Source organism: Malania oleifera, chromosome 4, assembly GCF_029873635.1.
Source record: "Malania oleifera isolate guangnan ecotype guangnan chromosome 4, ASM2987363v1, whole genome shotgun sequence".
In the NCBI taxonomy this organism is placed as follows: domain Eukaryota; kingdom Viridiplantae; phylum Streptophyta; class Magnoliopsida; order Santalales; family Ximeniaceae; genus Malania; species Malania oleifera.
The window spans coordinates 22,916,408-22,928,172 of NC_080420.1; positions in this window are offsets into that span (position 1 = coordinate 22,916,408).

Consider the following 11,765-nt stretch of genomic DNA (forward strand, 5'->3'; position numbering starts at 1 on the left):
AAATTTAAAAAATTTAAAATAAAACCATTTCCAAACTAAATCATGTCAAAATTGTTTGTTGTGTGCATTTATTTCATGCAAATGTTATAAAAATGAAAAATTAGCTTACTATTACAATTTTAAGAAAACTAAAATAAAAAATAAAAACTATTTTCGCAACTAAATATGGTCTTAGATTTTACTCTTTTATTTTTGTTTTTAAACTTTCAAATAATACAGAAATGTCACATTATTTTTAAACACTTCATAATTTGTATAAAAATCTAGAAAAGAATGTTGTCGCAACGTCTCAGAGGAGGATCCGGAATGGCAAATAATAATAATAATAAAGATTCAATGGAGTCACCACTAACCTATTATTTACCTAGGTTTGGTTTAGTTCGTCTAATAACTACTCTTTGATTGGTCTTTAAATTAATCTTAAGTTAAAGAACCAATAGTCTTAACCTATATTTACCAAAATTGGGATTTGAAATTCAGTTATACGAGGGGAAGGATACTAGCAACCCCTATACGCCCGTTCTACGAACAGTATCTAATAAACTATGAATTATCCCTTAGCTGAACCTAATGATTTTTAATTAACTTCTTAATAAATCAAATAAATATTAAAACTTTAAAAAAAAATGTGAAATAAAGTGTGATTTAGAAATGTCTAATAAGAACTCCAAAGATGATCTTATTAAATAAATTTCCCTCAAAACTAATATAGGTGTGGTTTGAAATACCCATTTACCTTTTGTTTAATCAATGAAACACACAAAAATAGAATATATATATATATATATATATATATATATAGATAATAATCAAATAAGTTCATCAAATTTGAGCAAAAAGAGTCTTTAAAATATTCCCAGGTTTTCCAATGTTTTTTTGAAAATTTTCCCACATTTTTCTACAATTCTATGGTATTTTTTAAAGACATTTTCTCCATTTTATTTATTTTTAGTATTTTTTTTTTCATTTTTTTGTTATCTGATTCAAAATGATTCAAATAAATTTTATTTTTTTTTTCTTTTTTAATATATATTTATGATTTTTTACTATTTTTAAATTTTTTAAATTTTAAAATTTACTTAAAAAATTAATTTTTAAAGTTAAAAACAAAACTGATAGTTCGAGATGGCTTGGACTGGTTCAACTGGTCTGAACTAAGTTGACCCAAATGAGAAAGAGGATTGTCACGTGTCAGCCAATGATGGCGACAAGTGGCGATAATTTTTCATTTTATTTTATATTTTTAAAAAATTTACTACAGCAAAGTGATGTCAGCGTGACGTCACTTGCCACGTGGAGGGACATGAAAAGCCCGAAACTTTTGACGCAGATTGCTAACGTGAAAGCAATCCGAGCGTTCAAAGAAAAAACAACTTGGACGACCAAGATTGTGTCACGTAACTCCTTGAACGCATGGTCCTGGTATACCATATGTCACAGTCCATATGTGATCCGTGTCCCACTAATTATTAATATTTTTTTATGAATACTCTCTCTCTCTCTCTCTCTATCTCTCTCTCTCTCTCTCTCTCTCTCTCTCTCTCTCTCTCTCTGCGTTCTTTCGACTTCTCACAACTCTCTCTATCTTCTTCTCTATTCCTTGTTTCCGATCGCTCTCTCTTAATCTCTTTCTTTCGATTTCTGACAACTCTTTCTCTCTTCTTCTCTCTATCTTCGATCTCTCTCACTCAATCTCTACTTTTCATTTTCTTTTTTTCAATTTATTTCTCTTTGCATTTTGTTCTTCTTTCTAATCTTGCCATTTTATTTTGTAGATTGGAGAACGAATCTATAAAGGCAGAGTGTTGAATTCTCTACCAAAATTTTCCCATCCAAATTTTTGCTAATAAGTTTCTTTGTTTTTACCTTAACATTTTTCTAAGATTTGTTTTGAAAATTTGGCTAAATATTCTTGTGGATTTTCTTGGAATCCAAATAGAAAAGGTTAGGTTTTTGGTTAACCCAAGTTAGAAGTGACTTCAGGCTTGAGATTGGGTTAGGGTTTAGGCTAAGTCAGATTGGGGTAGTTGACCTAGCTCCGAATTGAACTTTGGGCCTTGGGTTGTATGAGTAGGTATTTGGCACAACTAGAATGGGCTTGAGTTTATTAATTGGGCTTCAGGTAAGGTGGTCCTTTAATGTTTGGGTAATTAAATTGGGTTGTATTTAACTCTATTAGACTATTGGGCTAATGGGCTTGGACCTAATTAGATGAGGCTCGACCAATTGGGCTGAAGCCAATGGTGCTCAATTTGAGAAGGGCTAAGTCTAATGGATTTGGGTCAACAAGTCAATGGATTTAGGTCAAGGTTAACCTAGGTCCTGAGTCTTGGGTCTTTTGACTTGGATCTAGATCCCTTGGACGGATCCAGGATATTTGGATCTGGGCTTTTAGACTTGGATCTGGATATGGGTATTCGAGTTTTTGGGTCTCGCCTTTCCAAATCTGGGTCAAATTTTCGGACCTATTTGAGGGATTTTTGAAGAATTTTTTGGTTCTTTAATGTTTAATAAACTTATAAAATTAAACTCTTACATCTCAAAATTTTTTCAAAATTACCCAATCATGAACTTTGTCAATTTTAAGAAAAATAAATCATATATTTAATAAATCACAACACACCTATTCAATGCCTTCTTCTTTTCTTTTATTCTTTCTATTGCTGCCTATGTCTTTTCTTATATGTTTTCCCCACATTTTGCCTCAACTCGTACACCTATTCCCAGGGCCGGCTCTTCGTGGTTGAAGTACTCGCCTAGGGCTCTAAAAATTTTCGGGCCCCCCAATTTTTTTTTAATATAATAATATATTTTTGGGGCTCTAATTTTTTTTAATTAAATAATATTTACATTATTTATTATGCTCTCTTCGACTTCCCAACTAACAAATAGATGAAATTGTATTTTAAAATGTAAAATAAATTTAATTTAATTTAATTTTTATTCAAATTTCATTGATTTCCCAACTAACAACTTTATTATTTTTCTTACTATCTATTACTCTCATCTCTTTCTCTTAGTCTCTCTAAAAAATCTTTTCATCTCTCACTCTCTCACTCTCATCTCTTAGTCTCTCTATGATTTTTGCTCTGACTCTTGTGTTCATCATCTTCGGGCCTCCGATTCTCTGTAATTTTCATCAATCCTAATTTTGATTTCAATATTTGTGCATTATTTTTCTATTATTTTTATTTTAAATTTTTTTTTCTATTTTTTCTTACATTTTGGAAATTTTGAGACTAGAGCGTTGTATCCGATAAGAATCCGATATCTCTAAAGTCTTACTCGTTGATTGATTTGCAATAATAATAGTAATCAGGTTATATTGTTTCAATCTATTATTTCTATAGATTTATTAAATTTATTTTTATTTGTTTACATAATTTGTCAATTTATAGTTAGTGTTAATTTTGAAATTTAATTATGTCAACGAGAAAATATGAATCCGGATATGAAAAATGAAGAAAGAAATAGAAAATATTAAGGGTCCCTGATTAAATCATTCGTCTAGGTCCCCATATTGTGAAAAGCCGGCCCTGCCTGTTCCTCAATTGAAATCCTCAACTTTGGAGACCTCTAATGTCAACCCTCTAGCCTCTTTTAAATCTCAATCTCTTAGTTTTTTTTTTTTCTAACATTAGTATCCAATTCTTTCCAAAAAAAATTTTTAACGAGTCATTCCTCTCTTTTTCTGTTTGTTCGTGTGTCTGTTACCCTTCTGAAGTTCACTATTTATAAGTCTGGTAGAACCATTCTAGCAATTCTGATTTGATTTATCAGAATTTAACCAATCCATCAAATTTAAGCTGAACAACTCAGTTGACTCTACATTAAACTCTAACTTTACCCACATGTTAACTGTGCAATCCCGCATATCTAATTTTTTTTTTTTCCTTTTGTGCTTGTAAGTTTAAAGATGTTAGCAAAGCGGGTTTTCTCTTTTCTTGTTTATTTTTATTTTTATTTTTAATGTATTCAATTTTTTTTTTCATTTTCCTTGTATTCAAATTTCTTCTGTATTTTCTCATTTTATTGAATTAATAAATATTTACACAATTATGTTATATAAGTCCTAGACAAAATGAGGTGTCTACCAATGTATATATATGCTTTAACTTTTTCATATAAATTTGAAAAAAAAAAATTTTTTAAAGTGGCATTTTTGTAATTTTATGAAAAATGGGAAATGAAAAATAAAAGTATTGTCTGCCACTATGCAGGTTTTAGATGTTCCTAATATGATGTGCAGTGATGTAAGAATATCTAGAAAATATTAGGACATGTCTAGTTGTAAATAAATTTTTTTTTCCAAAATTCTAAATAATTATAAAAATGACGTTTTCAATATCTATATAGAAAATTTTAAAATAATTAAACTTGTTTTAAACTTTTCTATATAAATTTGAAAATTTTAAAAATAAGATTATATTTTTATAATTATTTTAAAAATAAAAAATAAAAAATAAAATTATTTTCCACAAGTGAAAATGACTTTAAATTCTTTATAATTTTTCTATATTCGTGGATGGTCCAAATAAATATAGAATCTTCAATTATAAACCTTCCTTTGACACTTATTACTTCACTCTATTCTATCGTGCTATTTTTACCACTTTACGATAAAGGTCTAATATATTTTGCTAAAGAATAAGGAAAAATTATATAAATTTTCTTTTTTATTTAACCGAAAAATAATCAAACACTCTTACACACCATGATGTTTGCTAAGATCACTAAATTCTCCTATAATTTTTAAAATTATAAAAAACTACAATATCATTTGATTGTGTGAAATCAAACATGTAAAGTGTGAACTAAGCATCACATGTGAGGAAGACCGAGGTATAAATCTCTCGCGTATTGGCGAAGAGGCAAGTCACAGTGGGTTTAACCCCTAGGGTGTGGTTCAAGTAGTAGTGCGGACTGTGGCGGTGCCTTTTACGAGGTCAAGTATTCAAACCCTTCTCGGGATCGTTTCTACCCCTTGATTCTTGAATTTACCCTCCCTTTGGAGTTGTGGGGTTAACTTCAAGGAGCGCTGGATTAGTCACGTGGACCGTAAAACGGACACGTGGATACCCGGTGCGTAATAAAAAAAAAAAAAATCACAGTGAGTTTATAATACGTAGTCTTACCTTATATTTTTACAAGAGATTGTTTCCATACCTCGAACCTGTGACCTCAAAGTCACACGCCGACAACCTAATCTCCTCTAACTAAGCATAACATGCAATTAATTAAAATGAAAATGAGAATATTAAATCAATATTGATTGAAGCATAACTTAAAAATGGCAAATTAATTTACCCATTTATACTCATGCCTGCAAACCCTCCAGCCACCTACAATTGTACAGGTTTGATTTTTCTTTGGCCGGGGAGGATTTATGAATATCCAGCTTTATCATGTTGGTAGGTCCACGTATGATGAGTCATAAACACTCAAATTTTAAAATAAAAAATAAAGGAAAAGTTGATATTTGATAAGTTTAGATATTTGGAGAATTAACCATTTAAGAAAATTGTTTGCCATTGGAAAATTACTCATAGGGATGGGTCAAAAGATTATTCATATAATTTGCAACTTACCCTAATTATTTGTGACTACGGGTCATGAGTATTCGTTTAACCGAATTGACTGGAAAAATTTTAGTTAAAAAATCTCATTAACCAAACCAATTGAAATTCTATATATAACCGAACTCAAGGCCAACCAAACCGAATTTCGGTTAAATCGATTAACCAATTTTAATCGATTTAATAGTTTTATATATATATATATATATATATATATATATAATAAATATGTGTAATATATATAAAATTTTAATATATAAAAAATATAAAATAAATAAATAAAATTTTAGTATATGTATACTATATAAAATATTTTAATATATAATATATATATTTATTTATTATTAATTTATATTATTTAGTTAACCAAATTAACCGAACTCAAAAACCGAACTAAAAATCGAAAACTAAAATTTAGAAAAAATGAAAATCGAACCAAACCGAATAAATTTACTCGGTTAATTCGGATAATTCAATTTTAACTAAATTATGCTTACCCCTATTTGTGACACTTGTAAAGGTCTCCCATAATTATTTTTGGGTTAAACGTCATAGAAAGTCTTAAACTTTTTAATGGCTACTGCTTATTATAAATGTTCCTACTCACGATTTATTCTCATTAATTGATATGTCATTATAGCATTTTTACGTATTATTATTTTTTTAATATAAAAAATCTTGAGGTAATTTGATGATTATAATTGAATCAGAGTGTGTCTCATCATTTTTTGGTTAAACCATTTGAGAATTGATCGTCACTTAAATTTACTTAGTTGTAGCTTTGGTATTTAGCTTTTGATTTATAAGGGTAGCTAATTCCAATTATACCCTCCTTAGATCAAATTCAATACAATTATATATTTTTTCCTACCTTAATTAATAGCGCTTGCTCAAATCTATCCATTAACTAAAAAGAGTAAGCTCTCTAACTATATAAAGATATAAAATTTGAGAGATCATCTGTTTTATAGATCATCTATTTTACTTTGTCAATTTCTTCAGCATACCATATTCTCTCATGAGATACTATTTTTCATGGAGTTTTTTCATATAATATTTTACTCTTCAAACAAAAACTCTCCACCATCATCTTTATCAAAGTATTCATTTATTTGATCTCCTTCCTAAAAGTACAAAAATATTTTTGAATTTTATCTGAAAAACAAATGTAGACATTTCAAAATGAACCAAAGATATTAATTTTTGACTCATTAGGAAAAATCTTATGGCTGAAGCTTCAAATAGATGTAAGATTGATCTTTTTTTTTATCAAATGGTAAAAATGTATATTGATCAAAGTACGATTGATCTTGTTATGCCACGATCTTGCTTTTACTTTGATTATTAAATAATAAATAAATAATGTGTTCCTTTTAATTTATCTTTTTCTAGTTTGGGATAGGGATTCATTCATTGACTAATGGGACTTTAAGTACTTGCTTTTTTAAATATGTTTTTTGAAACTTAATAAATTGTAAGACAAAAGGAATAGCATTTACGTGAGATTCCCCTAAATTCAAACACAATTATTTTTAGACCCCAAATACTAAATAAAAAAGTCATTTTCTTGAAGTTGGTTTGAGTGTAGGGAAAAACTTCCCAATTTTTTGTACCATGTTGTCATTTTATTAATTTTTTATTCAAATTTAATAATCTGATCAATTGGAGGAAGGTCATGAACGAAGGCCCGTGGACAAATGACACTCTTAGTACTAGTTAGTGTGGAGCCTTCCTTACAACCAAAAAAGATCCAACTGACGAGCAACGCTTGTGAGGTCAAAAGATTGCTTAACAAATGAGTACAACTCATTAGGTAAAAGAAAATTGACCCAACTGACGAGCAACGCTCGTAAGGTCAGAAGACTACCCAACAAATGAGTACAACTCATTAGGAAAAATCGGCCCAACCGACGAGCAACGCTCGTAAGACCAGAAGATTGCCCAACAAATGAGCACATCTCATTAGGTAAAAGAAAATTGGCCCAACTAACAAGCAACACTTGTGAGGCCAGAAGACTGCCCAACAACTGAGCACAGATTATTAGGCAAAATCGGTTCAATTGAAGAAGAACGCTCGTGAGGCCAGAAGACTGCCCAACAAATGAGCATAACTCATTAGGAAAAATCGGCCAAACTGACGAACAATACTCGTGAGGCCAGAAGACTTCCCAACAAATGAGCATAACTCATTAGACAAAATTGGTCCAACTGACGAGCAGCGCTCGTGAGGCCAGAAGATTACTCAACAAATGAGCACAACTCATTAGGAAAAATTGGCTTAACTGACAAACAACGCTCCTGAGGCCAGAAGGTTGCCAACAAATGAGCATAGCTCATTAGGCAAAATCGGCCCAACTGACGAGCAACACTCGTGAGGTCAAAAGAGTTGTTCGGCAAGAATGCCCCACTAAGGGCAGCTAAACAAAAATGCCACCAGTAGTGCAATTCAGCAGCTCGGAAGAATTCCTCACGAGGGATAGCTCGAAAAAAATGCCACCAGAAGAGCAGCTCAGTAGCTCGGAAGAATTCCCCACAAGGAACAACTCGAAAAAAATGCCACTAAAAGAGCAGCTCGGCAGCTCGGCAAAAATGCCACTGGAAGAGCAACTTGGCAGCTCGAAAGAATCCCCCATGAGGGACAACTTGGAAAAAATGCCACTAGAAAAGCAGCTTGGCAAAAATGCCACCAAAAGAGCAGCTTGGCAGCTCGAAAGAATTCCCCATGAGGGACAGCTCGAAAAAAATGCCACTAGAATAGCAGCTTGACAGCTCAGAAGAATTTCCCATGAGGGACAGCTCGAAAAAAATGCCACTAGAAAAGCAGCTTGGCAACTCGGCAAAAATACCATCAGAAGAGCAGCTCGGTAGCTCGGAAGAATTCCCCACCAGGGACAACTCAGCAAGAATGCCCCCAGAAGAGTAGCTTAGCAAGAATGTCCTCAGAAGAGCAGCTCGACAAGAATTACCCATGAGGGACAGTTCGGTAAAAAGGCCCCCAGTCGACCTCCCTTGAGTTCGGTTCGGCAAAACCAAGAGCGCAACAAGATTGGCTCAGAAAAGCCATGCTCACCTCAACCTTGGCTCGGCAAAGCCAGGAGCATAGCAAGATGGGCTTGGCAAGGCCGTGCTAGCCCCAACTTCAGTTCGGATTAGCCAACATTCTAGAGTTCGACTCGACAAGCCGTGCATAAGAAGACAGTCACTAAAAAAAATTTTCCTAGGGGCATTGCCTTCGGACCCCCAAGAGACTCGTTTGCTCCATGGACTAAGCCTAAGTAAGAAATCTCCCCTTAAGAAACCACACATCATTACTTTGGATTAGGTCATCACCCGAATCAACACACAACTAGGCTCCACAAAAACCCGACAAGAGCAACTTTCGAACTTTGGGAACATGGTTCAAAATTTTGAAACTAAAAGGGGGCAACTGATATACCACAAATATATCACTTACCCTAAAAGAGAAGGCATGTGCCCAACATTAATGGGGAAAATCACCTACCAAGTCAATAGCTCGACCAGAGCCATTAACGCCAACCATATATTGACCGGAGTGATCCACGCTCGCACTATAATGATCAAAATGATCCACGCCAACCGCTATAAATAACAGATCTACTAGGGTCAAACCTGGTCAGTATAAAACGAGTACTATGGAGAGGTTAAGGTATCTCATTCTAACCTTATTTCAATGTTGCTTACAACCTCTCTAAAACACTCTCTTTACTTAGGCATCAGAGAGATCCCCCGGAGTACACCCCGAGTCCTCCAAGCCACGTTTGTTTTCGTCTTTTTCAGGTGATCGGGACCGAAAAGCTCGTCGGAGGTCAGATCTACATTTTTGGTAGCAACACATGTATTTTAAATTTAAGAATTAAAAAAAAAAAGCGTGCATTTTAGAAAAAACATGTCAAGTTCAAATTTATGTTTCTAACTTTCAGATATATACTATAATGTTTTAAAGTATACATTTTGGGACTTGAATTTTGATTTTTGTGATTTTAGAAAAAATTAATATAATTTTATATTATATTTATCAAAATTCATGCAAATCCAAATTTAAGATTCATATTATGTACTCTTAAATGTAGGATGATCAAATGCAATCAAATTAAAATATTTCTTATAAATTTGTCTTTCTATTTTTAAATAAATAAATGAAATGTCCTTACAATGTCCTCAACCGAACTACCAAACTATTAAATAGTATCATAATGACGGAAGAAGTATACTGCAAGAAACAAAAAAAGGAGAAACAGAATCTCGGAGAGAAAAAATGGATCTCAAACTAGTATTATTTCTTGCATACATACATGTATATCAACAGACCTTATATCTATCTATCTATATATATATAAACCATTTTCCTCTCACAGAAGGCCTAATGATCGAAATAGCTCATGGATAGGAATTCGACATCCGGATCCTAAACCTAAACCCCTATGGTTCTATGAAAGAGCCCTTGAAATTCTTCGTCAAGAAGGATTACTTCCTCCAAAAGAAACTGATCCAAATTGTAAATGACAAACCAACTAACTACTAACTAACAAGAAATTAATACTGAAAAATAGATAACTAACTAAATATAATGGAAACCGTCAACGGTTACAGGGCAAACTGTTGACTGTTTCAGACACCGTCAACAGTTTCAAATAAAAACAAAATCGACGATAAAAACCAAGATAACCATCGACGGTTGTTGCGATGGTTTTAGACAGAGAGCAAGCCGTCAAATATTCCGAGATAACCGTCGATAGTTGTTGCGATAATTTCAGACAGAGAGCAAACCGTCGATATATTCACTGTAACCGTCGATAGTTTCGTCGACGGTTTTATCCTGAAGCCCATCTTCTTATTTTCACACCATGCTGTCTTCACCATGTAGGGTTCCTCATTGGTATAAGTCATAAATTTAATAAATAGACATAAACCTACTTCTCTCTTTTAGAAAAATAGACCTAACGTTTTGGGGTTGGAAAAAGGATAATCAACACTACTTCTCATTAAATATCCATTCGTCACACTTAAAAAATACAAACCACTTTGAAAACAAAGCCCTTTGAAAGATGGTAGTGGTTTAACCAACACATCAATAAACTACTATATAAAATCAATGGCATGTTCTAATTGAAGCTGGTAGTTTGAAAAAAGTAGGCAATGTCACTAATAACAACAGTTCAAATTGGAGAAGGGATCAGTATCCACCAATGGCTTCTAAGATCGTGGAGTACTATAAGAACAATAGCTTTCCAACCTTCTCTGCCTGCCCCTAGGTGAGCACAATTACTCAATTATTGGTGTTGGAAGAAGGAGAAGTTAAAATTTTAAAGTATTAAAATTGGGGAGATTGAATTATAGAAGAATATAAGCATAATTAGTTTTTGTTTAGAAATTAAAAATTGACCTTATAAATCGGGTTGTTCAAACTATCAAATTGATCGAGTTAATGCTAGGGTTACAATAATTTTTGTTTTTGAATGTAAATATAAAGATTCTCAAAAATGACGTCAATTAATGTTACAGACAATATGAATAAAATAATAGACAATATAAATAGGATTTTTTTTTTTCCGGGTGAATAGTTGTTGCACTCCTGATTACCCTCAAATGCCTAAGGGCCTATTTGGTATCGTCATTGTATCCTATTTTTGTTTTTGTTTATCCACAATGAAAAAATAGATTATAAAAATGGGGTTATTTCTATTGTCAGTTTTCTACTAAATTAAAATCTTTTAAATTAAAATCAAAATTAAATGATCATATAAATTTAAATATAATTAAAAGAAAAATATACATAAATTTTAAAAGATAATAATAAAGACATTTACAAAATACTTTTACTATTTTTCAATTGTCATGTCTAATAAAATTTCATTGTAATGTAAATTTTGAAAGTGGAACAATTAAATAAAATAATTATAGTAAATTTTACTTTATTATAGTAATTTTTTGTGTGTATTATAAGTAATTTTATTATTTTAATCATATTTTTATAATTTTTATTTTTTAATTCTACTTTTATAATATTATTAGATTCAAAGACAAAAATGAGTATTTTTTTCAATTAGTTTTTTATTTATTTTAGCTTTATAAACATTAGTCGAACTGGTTGCTGATTTCTAATTTTTAGTTTCTCTGTCTAATTTTTAATTTTCGTTTTTATAATTTTTGATTATGATACCAAATAAC